Source organism: Rhinoderma darwinii, chromosome 5 (genome assembly GCF_050947455.1).
Source record: "Rhinoderma darwinii isolate aRhiDar2 chromosome 5, aRhiDar2.hap1, whole genome shotgun sequence".
NCBI classification, from domain to species: Eukaryota; Metazoa; Chordata; class Amphibia; order Anura; family Rhinodermatidae; genus Rhinoderma; species Rhinoderma darwinii.
The window spans coordinates 214,399,016-214,412,887 of record NC_134691.1 but is presented as its reverse complement, the minus strand read 5'-3'; the positions used below and the strand labels follow the sequence as shown (position 1 = coordinate 214,412,887).

Here is a 13,872-nt window from a genome sequence, read left to right as displayed (position 1 = left end):
AAGGCAAGGGCCGCTCGGGTTATCGCTTCTCGGCCTTTTGGCTAAGATCAAGTGTAGTATCTGTTCTTATCAGTTTAATATCTGATACGTCCCCTATCTGGGGACCATATATTAAATGGATTTTTAGAACAGGGAGATGGAAATAGAGCTTGCTCTGTCCACTCCACGCATTGACCTGGTATTGCAGTATTTCCAGGACCGGTGCACCCTTCCCTTATGTGTTGACTAAAATCAGATTCCAAAAGTGTTTTTTCTCTTTGCCATTGTTTCTGTCTTTCTGAAGGGATCTCCCCTTTTAATCCCATTATTTCAACACCTGTTGGACAATGCATTTGTACAGTCATGTGTGATAATGAGCTCATTTATTAAATGCAATTAATGAATACATTGCCACCTCTTGTTGTGTGTGTGTGTGTGTGTGTGTGTGTGTCTTCTGTGTTTCTGTGTTTCCGGCATTTCACATTGGAACAGCTCATTCACCTTCCTTGTCTTCTCTCCGCCCTCCCTCCCTCCCTCCCTCCTAGGTAAGTTAAAGAGCTGCACCTGAGCCAGCCACTGATTGATGCAGCACCACAGTCAAATAGTGGAGTGGAGTGGAGTAGGGGAACAGCAAACAGCCATTAAAGCAGCCAGCCGCCTACCCGCCACAATGGACCTACCTGTGTACACTAGGTGGATGTGATGGAATGTACTGTCGTCCCTACATTTCAAGAAGAAGTAAGAATTGCAGTTGCAACAAACCCTTGCTTGCCTACAAAGAGAGCAGCAATTTGGATTTGTTACTATGTTACCTGGAAGAATAACAAACTGTGCAAGGATGGAGGTTGTAGGAGCAAAGAGAAGTTGTCTGTAAAGTTGGTGGATGCCTATTTTCCATTTTGCAGTCCCTTGTCTCCCTCTTGTGGCCTCCTGGAGGCAAATAAATGTGCAAAAAAAAGACAGCCTGGCGGCCGGCTGTTGCAGTGTTGCCCTCTCAGGCAACACTGAGTGACTGACTGAGCCTCACAGTCTTATATAAAGTTCAGACGGAACTTTGCACGTGTCATAGTGGAGCCCTCAGGATTCCAGAGCCAGCTTTCTGACATCATAATGGGGCCTGCCTCAGAGATAAAAGCCTGGGCCCAGGCAGTGTTGTTCAGTGCTGCTCAGCAGGCAGCACAGGACTGGATTAAAGCTGATACAAGGTGTGAAGGAACAAGGGGTGGCTGTGGGCATGCACTTGCTGCCGCTGCCAGTGTTTATCTGCATGGCAGGAGGGCATTTGGGCGTTGCCAGGAAGGCGTTTTTATGTAGATTCCTCCTCTTTCAGCACTGCATTGTGGTGCAAGCAAAAGAAGCAAATCCTGTCTGGCTTCCTCTCCGGCCTTTATTCACCTCCCGCTTAGTAGCTGTAAATGTGTGTGAGCCTGCAGGGCCCCATGGAATTGCCTAGGAGTAGGCTGAATCGCTGCAAGGGGTGAACAGCAGTATGGGACAGGCTCGGGCAAGGCAAGGGCCGCTCGGGTTATCGCTTCTCGGCCTTTTGGCTAAGATCAAGTGTAGTATCTGTTCTTATCAGTTTAATATCTGATACGTCCCCTATCTGGGGACCATATATTAAATGGATTTTTAGAACAGGGAGATGGAAATAGAGCTTGCTCTGTCCACTCCACGCATTGACCTGGTATTGCAGTATTTCCAGGACCGGTGCACCCTTCCCTTATGTGTTGACTAAAATCAGATTCCAAAAGTGTTTTTTCTCTTTGCCATTGTTTCTGTCTTTCTGAAGGGATCTCCCCTTTTAATCCCATTATTTCAACACCTGTTGGACAATGCATTTGTACAGTCATGTGTGATAATGAGCTCATTTATTAAATGCAATTAATGAATACATTGCCACCTCTTGTTGTGTGTGTGTGTGTGTGTGTGTGTGTGTCTTCTGTGTTTCTGTGTTTCCGGCATTTCACATTGGAACAGCTCATTCACCTTCCTTGTCTTCTCTCCGCCCTCCCTCCCTCCCTCCCTCCTAGGTAAGTTAAAGAGCTGCACCTGAGCCAGCCACTGATTGATGCAGCACCACAGTCAAATAGTGGAGTGGAGTGGAGTAGGGGAACAGCAAACAGCCATTAAAGCAGCCAGCCGCCTACCCGCCACAATGGACCTACCTGTGTACACTAGGTGGATGTGATGGAATGTACTGTCGTCCCTACATTTCAAGAAGAAGTAAGAATTGCAGTTGCAACAAACCCTTGCTTGCCTACAAAGAGAGCAGCAATTTGGATTTGTTACTATGTTACCTGGAAGAATAACAAACTGTGCAAGGATGGAGGTTGTAGGAGCAAAGAGAAGTTGTCTGTAAAGTTGGTGGATGCCTATTTTCCATTTTGCAGTCCCTTGTCTCCCTCTTGTGGCCTCCTGGAGGCAAATAAATGTGCAAAAAAAAGACAGCCTGGCGGCCGGCTGTTGCAGTGTTGCCCTCTCAGGCAACACTGAGTGACTGACTGAGCCTCACAGTCTTATATAAAGTTCAGACGGAACTTTGCACGTGTCATAGTGGAGCCCTCAGGATTCCAGAGCCAGCTTTCTGACATCATAATGGGGCCTGCCTCAGAGATAAAAGCCTGGGCCCAGGCAGTGTTGTTCAGTGCTGCTCAGCAGGCAGCACAGGACTGGATTAAAGCTGATACAAGGTGTGAAGGAACAAGGGGTGGCTGTGGGCATGCACTTGCTGCCGCTGCCAGTGTTTATCTGCATGGCAGGAGGGCATTTGGGCGTTGCCAGGAAGGCGTTTTTATGTAGATTCCTCCTCTTTCAGCACTGCATTGTGGTGCAAGCAAAAGAAGCAAATCCTGTCTGGCTTCCTCTCCGGCCTTTATTCACCTCCCGCTTAGTAGCTGTAAATGTGTGTGAGCCTGCAGGGCCCCATGGAATTGCCTAGGAGTAGGCTGAATCGCTGCAAGGGGTGAACAGCAGTATGGGACAGGCTCGGGCAAGGCAAGGGCCGCTCGGGTTATCGCTTCTCGGCCTTTTGGCTAAGATCAAGTGTAGTATCTGTTCTTATCAGTTTAATATCTGATACGTCCCCTATCTGGGGACCATATATTAAATGGATTTTTAGAACAGGGAGATGGAAATAGAGCTTGCTCTGTCCACTCCACGCATTGACCTGGTATTGCAGTATTTCCAGGACCGGTGCACCCTTCCCTTATGTGTTGACTAAAATCAGATTCCAAAAGTGTTTTTTCTCTTTGCCATTGTTTCTGTCTTTCTGAAGGGATCTCCCCTTTTAATCCCATTATTTCAACACCTGTTGGACAATGCATTTGTACAGTCATGTGTGATAATGAGCTCATTTATTAAATGCAATTAATGAATACATTGCCACCTCTTGTTGTGTGTGTGTGTGTGTGTGTGTGTGTGTGTCTTCTGTGTTTCTGTGTTTCCGGCATTTCACATTGGAACAGCTCATTCACCTTCCTTGTCTTCTCTCCGCCCTCCCTCCCTCCCTCCCTCCTAGGTAAGTTAAAGAGCTGCACCTGAGCCAGCCACTGATTGATGCAGCACCACAGTCAAATAGTGGAGTGGAGTGGAGTAGGGGAACAGCAAACAGCCATTAAAGCAGCCAGCCGCCTACCCGCCACAATGGACCTACCTGTGTACACTAGGTGGATGTGATGGAATGTACTGTCGTCCCTACATTTCAAGAAGAAGTAAGAATTGCAGTTGCAACAAACCCTTGCTTGCCTACAAAGAGAGCAGCAATTTGGATTTGTTACTATGTTACCTGGAAGAATAACAAACTGTGCAAGGATGGAGGTTGTAGGAGCAAAGAGAAGTTGTCTGTAAAGTTGGTGGATGCCTATTTTCCATTTTGCAGTCCCTTGTCTCCCTCTTGTGGCCTCCTGGAGGCAAATAAATGTGCAAAAAAAAGACAGCCTGGCGGCCGGCTGTTGCAGTGTTGCCCTCTCAGGCAACACTGAGTGACTGACTGAGCCTCACAGTCTTATATAAAGTTCAGACGGAACTTTGCACGTGTCATAGTGGAGCCCTCAGGATTCCAGAGCCAGCTTTCTGACATCATAATGGGGCCTGCCTCAGAGATAAAAGCCTGGGCCCAGGCAGTGTTGTTCAGTGCTGCTCAGCAGGCAGCACAGGACTGGATTAAAGCTGATACAAGGTGTGAAGGAACAAGGGGTGGCTGTGGGCATGCACTTGCTGCCGCTGCCAGTGTTTATCTGCATGGCAGGAGGGCATTTGGGCGTTGCCAGGAAGGCGTTTTTATGTAGATTCCTCCTCTTTCAGCACTGCATTGTGGTGCAAGCAAAAGAAGCAAATCCTGTCTGGCTTCCTCTCCGGCCTTTATTCACCTCCCGCTTAGTAGCTGTAAATGTGTGTGAGCCTGCAGGGCCCCATGGAATTGCCTAGGAGTAGGCTGAATCGCTGCAAGGGGTGAACAGCAGTATGGGACAGGCTCGGGCAAGGCAAGGGCCGCTCGGGTTATCGCTTCTCGGCCTTTTGGCTAAGATCAAGTGTAGTATCTGTTCTTATCAGTTTAATATCTGATACGTCCCCTATCTGGGGACCATATATTAAATGGATTTTTAGAACAGGGAGATGGAAATAGAGCTTGCTCTGTCCACTCCACGCATTGACCTGGTATTGCAGTATTTCCAGGACCGGTGCACCCTTCCCTTATGTGTTGACTAAAATCAGATTCCAAAAGTGTTTTTTCTCTTTGCCATTGTTTCTGTCTTTCTGAAGGGATCTCCCCTTTTAATCCCATTATTTCAACACCTGTTGGACAATGCATTTGTACAGTCATGTGTGATAATGAGCTCATTTATTAAATGCAATTAATGAATACATTGCCACCTCTTGTTGTGTGTGTGTGTGTGTGTGTGTGTGTGTCTTCTGTGTTTCTGTGTTTCCGGCATTTCACATTGGAACAGCTCATTCACCTTCCTTGTCTTCTCTCCGCCCTCCCTCCCTCCCTCCCTCCTAGGTAAGTTAAAGAGCTGCACCTGAGCCAGCCACTGATTGATGCAGCACCACAGTCAAATAGTGGAGTGGAGTGGAGTAGGGGAACAGCAAACAGCCATTAAAGCAGCCAGCCGCCTACCCGCCACAATGGACCTACCTGTGTACACTAGGTGGATGTGATGGAATGTACTGTCGTCCCTACATTTCAAGAAGAAGTAAGAATTGCAGTTGCAACAAACCCTTGCTTGCCTACAAAGAGAGCAGCAATTTGGATTTGTTACTATGTTACCTGGAAGAATAACAAACTGTGCAAGGATGGAGGTTGTAGGAGCAAAGAGAAGTTGTCTGTAAAGTTGGTGGATGCCTATTTTCCATTTTGCAGTCCCTTGTCTCCCTCTTGTGGCCTCCTGGAGGCAAATAAATGTGCAAAAAAAAGACAGCCTGGCGGCCGGCTGTTGCAGTGTTGCCCTCTCAGGCAACACTGAGTGACTGACTGAGCCTCACAGTCTTATATAAAGTTCAGACGGAACTTTGCACGTGTCATAGTGGAGCCCTCAGGATTCCAGAGCCAGCTTTCTGACATCATAATGGGGCCTGCCTCAGAGATAAAAGCCTGGGCCCAGGCAGTGTTGTTCAGTGCTGCTCAGCAGGCAGCACAGGACTGGATTAAAGCTGATACAAGGTGTGAAGGAACAAGGGGTGGCTGTGGGCATGCACTTGCTGCCGCTGCCAGTGTTTATCTGCATGGCAGGAGGGCATTTGGGCGTTGCCAGGAAGGCGTTTTTATGTAGATTCCTCCTCTTTCAGCACTGCATTGTGGTGCAAGCAAAAGAAGCAAATCCTGTCTGGCTTCCTCTCCGGCCTTTATTCACCTCCCGCTTAGTAGCTGTAAATGTGTGTGAGCCTGCAGGGCCCCATGGAATTGCCTAGGAGTAGGCTGAATCGCTGCAAGGGGTGAACAGCAGTATGGGACAGGCTCGGGCAAGGCAAGGGCCGCTCGGGTTATCGCTTCTCGGCCTTTTGGCTAAGATCAAGTGTAGTATCTGTTCTTATCAGTTTAATATCTGATACGTCCCCTATCTGGGGACCATATATTAAATGGATTTTTAGAACAGGGAGATGGAAATAGAGCTTGCTCTGTCCACTCCACGCATTGACCTGGTATTGCAGTATTTCCAGGACCGGTGCACCCTTCCCTTATGTGTTGACTAAAATCAGATTCCAAAAGTGTTTTTTCTCTTTGCCATTGTTTCTGTCTTTCTGAAGGGATCTCCCCTTTTAATCCCATTATTTCAACACCTGTTGGACAATGCATTTGTACAGTCATGTGTGATAATGAGCTCATTTATTAAATGCAATTAATGAATACATTGCCACCTCTTGTTGTGTGTGTGTGTGTGTGTGTGTGTGTGTCTTCTGTGTTTCTGTGTTTCCGGCATTTCACATTGGAACAGCTCATTCACCTTCCTTGTCTTCTCTCCGCCCTCCCTCCCTCCCTCCCTCCTAGGTAAGTTAAAGAGCTGCACCTGAGCCAGCCACTGATTGATGCAGCACCACAGTCAAATAGTGGAGTGGAGTGGAGTAGGGGAACAGCAAACAGCCATTAAAGCAGCCAGCCGCCTACCCGCCACAATGGACCTACCTGTGTACACTAGGTGGATGTGATGGAATGTACTGTCGTCCCTACATTTCAAGAAGAAGTAAGAATTGCAGTTGCAACAAACCCTTGCTTGCCTACAAAGAGAGCAGCAATTTGGATTTGTTACTATGTTACCTGGAAGAATAACAAACTGTGCAAGGATGGAGGTTGTAGGAGCAAAGAGAAGTTGTCTGTAAAGTTGGTGGATGCCTATTTTCCATTTTGCAGTCCCTTGTCTCCCTCTTGTGGCCTCCTGGAGGCAAATAAATGTGCAAAAAAAAGACAGCCTGGCGGCCGGCTGTTGCAGTGTTGCCCTCTCAGGCAACACTGAGTGACTGACTGAGCCTCACAGTCTTATATAAAGTTCAGACGGAACTTTGCACGTGTCATAGTGGAGCCCTCAGGATTCCAGAGCCAGCTTTCTGACATCATAATGGGGCCTGCCTCAGAGATAAAAGCCTGGGCCCAGGCAGTGTTGTTCAGTGCTGCTCAGCAGGCAGCACAGGACTGGATTAAAGCTGATACAAGGTGTGAAGGAACAAGGGGTGGCTGTGGGCATGCACTTGCTGCCGCTGCCAGTGTTTATCTGCATGGCAGGAGGGCATTTGGGCGTTGCCAGGAAGGCGTTTTTATGTAGATTCCTCCTCTTTCAGCACTGCATTGTGGTGCAAGCAAAAGAAGCAAATCCTGTCTGGCTTCCTCTCCGGCCTTTATTCACCTCCCGCTTAGTAGCTGTAAATGTGTGTGAGCCTGCAGGGCCCCATGGAATTGCCTAGGAGTAGGCTGAATCGCTGCAAGGGGTGAACAGCAGTATGGGACAGGCTCGGGCAAGGCAAGGGCCGCTCGGGTTATCGCTTCTCGGCCTTTTGGCTAAGATCAAGTGTAGTATCAAGTGTAGTATCTGTTCTTATCAGTTTAATATCTGATACGTCCCCTATCTGGGGACCATATATTAAATGGATTTTTAGAACAGGGAGATGGAAATAGAGCTTGCTCTGTCCACTCCACGCATTGACCTGGTATTGCAGTATTTCCAGGACCGGTGCACCCTTCCCTTATGTGTTGACTAAAATCAGATTCCAAAAGTGTTTTTTCTCTTTGCCATTGTTTCTGTCTTTCTGAAGGGATCTCCCCTTTTAATCCCATTATTTCAACACCTGTTGGACAATGCATTTGTACAGTCATGTGTGATAATGAGCTCATTTATTAAATGCAATTAATGAATACATTGCCACCTCTTGTTGTGTGTGTGTGTGTGTGTGTGTGTGTGTCTTCTGTGTTTCTGTGTTTCCGGCATTTCACATTGGAACAGCTCATTCACCTTCCTTGTCTTCTCTCCGCCCTCCCTCCCTCCCTCCTAGGTAAGTTAAAGAGCTGCACCTGAGCCAGCCACTGATTGATGCAGCACCACAGTCAAATAGTGGAGTGGAGTGGAGTAGGGGAACAGCAAACAGCCATTAAAGCAGCCAGCCGCCTACCCGCCACAATGGACCTACCTGTGTACACTAGGTGGATGTGATGGAATGTACTGTCGTCCCTACATTTCAAGAAGAAGTAAGAATTGCAGTTGCAACAAACCCTTGCTTGCCTACAAAGAGAGCAGCAATTTGGATTTGTTACTATGTTACCTGGAAGAATAACAAACTGTGCAAGGATGGAGGTTGTAGGAGCAAAGAGAAGTTGTCTGTAAAGTTGGTGGATGCCTATTTTCCATTTTGCAGTCCCTTGTCTCCCTCTTGTGGCCTCCTGGAGGCAAATAAATGTGCAAAAAAAAGACAGCCTGGCGGCCGGCTGTTGCAGTGTTGCCCTCTCAGGCAACACTGAGTGACTGACTGAGCCTCACAGTCTTATATAAAGTTCAGACGGAACTTTGCACGTGTCATAGTGGAGCCCTCAGGATTCCAGAGCCAGCTTTCTGACATCATAATGGGGCCTGCCTCAGAGATAAAAGCCTGGGCCCAGGCAGTGTTGTTCAGTGCTGCTCAGCAGGCAGCACAGGACTGGATTAAAGCTGATACAAGGTGTGAAGGAACAAGGGGTGGCTGTGGGCATGCACTTGCTGCCGCTGCCAGTGTTTATCTGCATGGCAGGAGGGCATTTGGGCGTTGCCAGGAAGGCGTTTTTATGTAGATTCCTCCTCTTTCAGCACTGCATTGTGGTGCAAGCAAAAGAAGCAAATCCTGTCTGGCTTCCTCTCCGGCCTTTATTCACCTCCCGCTTAGTAGCTGTAAATGTGTGTGAGCCTGCAGGGCCCCATGGAATTGCCTAGGAGTAGGCTGAATCGCTGCAAGGGGTGAACAGCAGTATGGGACAGGCTCGGGCAAGGCAAGGGCCGCTCGGGTTATCGCTTCTCGGCCTTTTGGCTAAGATCAAGTGTAGTATCTGTTCTTATCAGTTTAATATCTGATACGTCCCCTATCTGGGGACCATATATTAAATGGATTTTTAGAACAGGGAGATGGAAATAGAGCTTGCTCTGTCCACTCCACGCATTGACCTGGTATTGCAGTATTTCCAGGACCGGTGCACCCTTCCCTTATGTGTTGACTAAAATCAGATTCCAAAAGTGTTTTTTCTCTTTGCCATTGTTTCTGTCTTTCTGAAGGGATCTCCCCTTTTAATCCCATTATTTCAACACCTGTTGGACAATGCATTTGTACAGTCATGTGTGATAATGAGCTCATTTATTAAATGCAATTAATGAATACATTGCCACCTCTTGTTGTGTGTGTGTGTGTGTGTGTGTGTGTGTCTTCTGTGTTTCTGTGTTTCCGGCATTTCACATTGGAACAGCTCATTCACCTTCCTTGTCTTCTCTCCGCCCTCCCTCCCTCCCTCCTAGGTAAGTTAAAGAGCTGCACCTGAGCCAGCCACTGATTGATGCAGCACCACAGTCAAATAGTGGAGTGGAGTGGAGTAGGGGAACAGCAAACAGCCATTAAAGCAGCCAGCCGCCTACCCGCCACAATGGACCTACCTGTGTACACTAGGTGGATGTGATGGAATGTACTGTCGTCCCTACATTTCAAGAAGAAGTAAGAATTGCAGTTGCAACAAACCCTTGCTTGCCTACAAAGAGAGCAGCAATTTGGATTTGTTACTATGTTACCTGGAAGAATAACAAACTGTGCAAGGATGGAGGTTGTAGGAGCAAAGAGAAGTTGTCTGTAAAGTTGGTGGATGCCTATTTTCCATTTTGCAGTCCCTTGTCTCCCTCTTGTGGCCTCCTGGAGGCAAATAAATGTGCAAAAAAAAGACAGCCTGGCGGCCGGCTGTTGCAGTGTTGCCCTCTCAGGCAACACTGAGTGACTGACTGAGCCTCACAGTCTTATATAAAGTTCAGACGGAACTTTGCACGTGTCATAGTGGAGCCCTCAGGATTCCAGAGCCAGCTTTCTGACATCATAATGGGGCCTGCCTCAGAGATAAAAGCCTGGGCCCAGGCAGTGTTGTTCAGTGCTGCTCAGCAGGCAGCACAGGACTGGATTAAAGCTGATACAAGGTGTGAAGGAACAAGGGGTGGCTGTGGGCATGCACTTGCTGCCGCTGCCAGTGTTTATCTGCATGGCAGGAGGGCATTTGGGCGTTGCCAGGAAGGCGTTTTTATGTAGATTCCTCCTCTTTCAGCACTGCATTGTGGTGCAAGCAAAAGAAGCAAATCCTGTCTGGCTTCCTCTCCGGCCTTTATTCACCTCCCGCTTAGTAGCTGTAAATGTGTGTGAGCCTGCAGGGCCCCATGGAATTGCCTAGGAGTAGGCTGAATCGCTGCAAGGGGTGAACAGCAGTATGGGACAGGCTCGGGCAAGGCAAGGGCCGCTCGGGTTATCGCTTCTCGGCCTTTTGGCTAAGATCAAGTGTAGTATCTGTTCTTATCAGTTTAATATCTGATACGTCCCCTATCTGGGGACCATATATTAAATGGATTTTTAGAACAGGGAGATGGAAATAGAGCTTGCTCTGTCCACTCCACGCATTGACCTGGTATTGCAGTATTTCCAGGACCGGTGCACCCTTCCCTTATGTGTTGACTAAAATCAGATTCCAAAAGTGTTTTTTCTCTTTGCCATTGTTTCTGTCTTTCTGAAGGGATCTCCCCTTTTAATCCCATTATTTCAACACCTGTTGGACAATGCATTTGTACAGTCATGTGTGATAATGAGCTCATTTATTAAATGCAATTAATGAATACATTGCCACCTCTTGTTGTGTGTGTGTGTGTGTGTGTGTGTGTGTCTTCTGTGTTTCTGTGTTTCCGGCATTTCACATTGGAACAGCTCATTCACCTTCCTTGTCTTCTCTCCGCCCTCCCTCCCTCCCTCCTAGGTAAGTTAAAGAGCTGCACCTGAGCCAGCCACTGATTGATGCAGCACCACAGTCAAATAGTGGAGTGGAGTGGAGTAGGGGAACAGCAAACAGCCATTAAAGCAGCCAGCCGCCTACCCGCCACAATGGACCTACCTGTGTACACTAGGTGGATGTGATGGAATGTACTGTCGTCCCTACATTTCAAGAAGAAGTAAGAATTGCAGTTGCAACAAACCCTTGCTTGCCTACAAAGAGAGCAGCAATTTGGATTTGTTACTATGTTACCTGGAAGAATAACAAACTGTGCAAGGATGGAGGTTGTAGGAGCAAAGAGAAGTTGTCTGTAAAGTTGGTGGATGCCTATTTTCCATTTTGCAGTCCCTTGTCTCCCTCTTGTGGCCTCCTGGAGGCAAATAAATGTGCAAAAAAAAGACAGCCTGGCGGCCGGCTGTTGCAGTGTTGCCCTCTCAGGCAACACTGAGTGACTGACTGAGCCTCACAGTCTTATATAAAGTTCAGACGGAACTTTGCACGTGTCATAGTGGAGCCCTCAGGATTCCAGAGCCAGCTTTCTGACATCATAATGGGGCCTGCCTCAGAGATAAAAGCCTGGGCCCAGGCAGTGTTGTTCAGTGCTGCTCAGCAGGCAGCACAGGACTGGATTAAAGCTGATACAAGGTGTGAAGGAACAAGGGGTGGCTGTGGGCATGCACTTGCTGCCGCTGCCAGTGTTTATCTGCATGGCAGGAGGGCATTTGGGCGTTGCCAGGAAGGCGTTTTTATGTAGATTCCTCCTCTTTCAGCACTGCATTGTGGTGCAAGCAAAAGAAGCAAATCCTGTCTGGCTTCCTCTCCGGCCTTTATTCACCTCCCGCTTAGTAGCTGTAAATGTGTGTGAGCCTGCAGGGCCCCATGGAATTGCCTAGGAGTAGGCTGAATCGCTGCAAGGGGTGAACAGCAGTATGGGACAGGCTCGGGCAAGGCAAGGGCCGCTCGGGTTATCGCTTCTCGGCCTTTTGGCTAAGATCAAGTGTAGTATCTGTTCTTATCAGTTTAATATCTGATACGTCCCCTATCTGGGGACCATATATTAAATGGATTTTTAGAACAGGGAGATGGAAATAGAGCTTGCTCTGTCCACTCCACGCATTGACCTGGTATTGCAGTATTTCCAGGACCGGTGCACCCTTCCCTTATGTGTTGACTAAAATCAGATTCCAAAAGTGTTTTTTCTCTTTGCCATTGTTTCTGTCTTTCTGAAGGGATCTCCCCTTTTAATCCCATTATTTCAACACCTGTTGGACAATGCATTTGTACAGTCATGTGTGATAATGAGCTCATTTATTAAATGCAATTAATGAATACATTGCCACCTCTTGTTGTGTGTGTGTGTGTGTGTGTGTGTGTGTCTTCTGTGTTTCTGTGTTTCCGGCATTTCACATTGGAACAGCTCATTCACCTTCCTTGTCTTCTCTCCGCCCTCCCTCCCTCCCTCCTAGGTAAGTTAAAGAGCTGCACCTGAGCCAGCCACTGATTGATGCAGCACCACAGTCAAATAGTGGAGTGGAGTGGAGTAGGGGAACAGCAAACAGCCATTAAAGCAGCCAGCCGCCTACCCGCCACAATGGACCTACCTGTGTACACTAGGTGGATGTGATGGAATGTACTGTCGTCCCTACATTTCAAGAAGAAGTAAGAATTGCAGTTGCAACAAACCCTTGCTTGCCTACAAAGAGAGCAGCAATTTGGATTTGTTACTATGTTACCTGGAAGAATAACAAACTGTGCAAGGATGGAGGTTGTAGGAGCAAAGAGAAGTTGTCTGTAAAGTTGGTGGATGCCTATTTTCCATTTTGCAGTCCCTTGTCTCCCTCTTGTGGCCTCCTGGAGGCAAATAAATGTGCAAAAAAAAGACAGCCTGGCGGCCGGCTGTTGCAGTGTTGCCCTCTCAGGCAACACTGAGTGACTGACTGAGCCTCACAGTCTTATATAAAGTTCAGACGGAACTTTGCACGTGTCATAGTGGAGCCCTCAGGATTCCAGAGCCAGCTTTCTGACATCATAATGGGGCCTGCCTCAGAGATAAAAGCCTGGGCCCAGGCAGTGTTGTTCAGTGCTGCTCAGCAGGCAGCACAGGACTGGATTAAAGCTGATACAAGGTGTGAAGGAACAAGGGGTGGCTGTGGGCATGCACTTGCTGCCGCTGCCAGTGTTTATCTGCATGGCAGGAGGGCATTTGGGCGTTGCCAGGAAGGCGTTTTTATGTAGATTCCTCCTCTTTCAGCACTGCATTGTGGTGCAAGCAAAAGAAGCAAATCCTGTCTGGCTTCCTCTCCGGCCTTTATTCACCTCCCGCTTAGTAGCTGTAAATGTGTGTGAGCCTGCAGGGCCCCATGGAATTGCCTAGGAGTAGGCTGAATCGCTGCAAGGGGTGAACAGCAGTATGGGACAGGCTCGGGCAAGGCAAGGGCCGCTCGGGTTATCGCTTCTCGGCCTTTTGGCTAAGATCAAGTGTAGTATCTGTTCTTATCAGTTTAATATCTGATACGTCCCCTATCTGGGGACCATATATTAAATGGATTTTTAGAACAGGGAGATGGAAATAGAGCTTGCTCTGTCCACTCCACGCATTGACCTGGTATTGCAGTATTTCCAGGACCGGTGCACCCTTCCCTTATGTGTTGACTAAAATCAGATTCCAAAAGTGTTTTTTCTCTTTGCCATTGTTTCTGTCTTTCTGAAGGGATCTCCCCTTTTAATCCCATTATTTCAACACCTGTTGGACAATGCATTTGTACAGTCATGTGTGATAATGAGCTCATTTATTAAATGCAATTAATGAATACATTGCCACCTCTTGTTGTGTGTGTGTGTGTGTGTGTGTGTGTGTCTTCTGTGTTTCTGTGTTTCCGGCATTTCACATTGGAACAGCTCATTCACCTTCCTTGTCTTCTCTCCGCCCTCCCTCC

At 47.8% G+C, this 13,872-nt stretch overlaps 9 non-coding genes and 1 pseudogene across 9 annotated transcripts; all 10 read left to right on the top strand.

The window, feature by feature from the left end:
- Positions 1-21: 21 nt before the first annotated feature.
- Positions 22-212, top strand: LOC142653445 (U2 spliceosomal RNA). The gene has a single exon (XR_012848376.1). It is a non-coding gene; the product is annotated as a U2 spliceosomal RNA (small nuclear RNA).
- Positions 213-1,506: 1,294 nt separating this feature from the next.
- LOC142653444 (U2 spliceosomal RNA) lies at positions 1,507-1,697 on the top strand. Its single transcript, XR_012848375.1, has one exon. It is a non-coding gene; the product is annotated as a U2 spliceosomal RNA (small nuclear RNA).
- A 1,294-nt stretch (positions 1,698-2,991) lies between these two features.
- LOC142653443 (U2 spliceosomal RNA) lies at positions 2,992-3,182 on the top strand. The gene has a single exon (XR_012848374.1). It is a non-coding gene; the product is annotated as a U2 spliceosomal RNA (small nuclear RNA).
- Positions 3,183-4,478: 1,296 nt separating this feature from the next.
- On the top strand, positions 4,479-4,669 carry LOC142653442 (U2 spliceosomal RNA). Its single transcript, XR_012848373.1, has one exon. It is a non-coding gene; the product is annotated as a U2 spliceosomal RNA (small nuclear RNA).
- Positions 4,670-5,963: 1,294 nt separating this feature from the next.
- Positions 5,964-6,154, top strand: LOC142653441 (U2 spliceosomal RNA). The gene has a single exon (XR_012848372.1). It is a non-coding gene; the product is annotated as a U2 spliceosomal RNA (small nuclear RNA).
- Positions 6,155-7,448: 1,294 nt separating this feature from the next.
- LOC142653711 (U2 spliceosomal RNA) lies at positions 7,449-7,651 on the top strand (annotated as a pseudogene).
- A 1,290-nt stretch (positions 7,652-8,941) lies between these two features.
- Positions 8,942-9,132, top strand: LOC142653440 (U2 spliceosomal RNA). Its single transcript, XR_012848371.1, has one exon. It is a non-coding gene; the product is annotated as a U2 spliceosomal RNA (small nuclear RNA).
- Positions 9,133-10,422: 1,290 nt separating this feature from the next.
- Positions 10,423-10,613, top strand: LOC142653438 (U2 spliceosomal RNA). Its single transcript, XR_012848369.1, has one exon. It is a non-coding gene; the product is annotated as a U2 spliceosomal RNA (small nuclear RNA).
- A 1,290-nt stretch (positions 10,614-11,903) lies between these two features.
- On the top strand, positions 11,904-12,094 carry LOC142653437 (U2 spliceosomal RNA). Its single transcript, XR_012848368.1, has one exon. It is a non-coding gene; the product is annotated as a U2 spliceosomal RNA (small nuclear RNA).
- Positions 12,095-13,384: 1,290 nt separating this feature from the next.
- LOC142653436 (U2 spliceosomal RNA) lies at positions 13,385-13,575 on the top strand. Its single transcript, XR_012848367.1, has one exon. It is a non-coding gene; the product is annotated as a U2 spliceosomal RNA (small nuclear RNA).
- Positions 13,576-13,872: the final 297 nt, after the last annotated feature.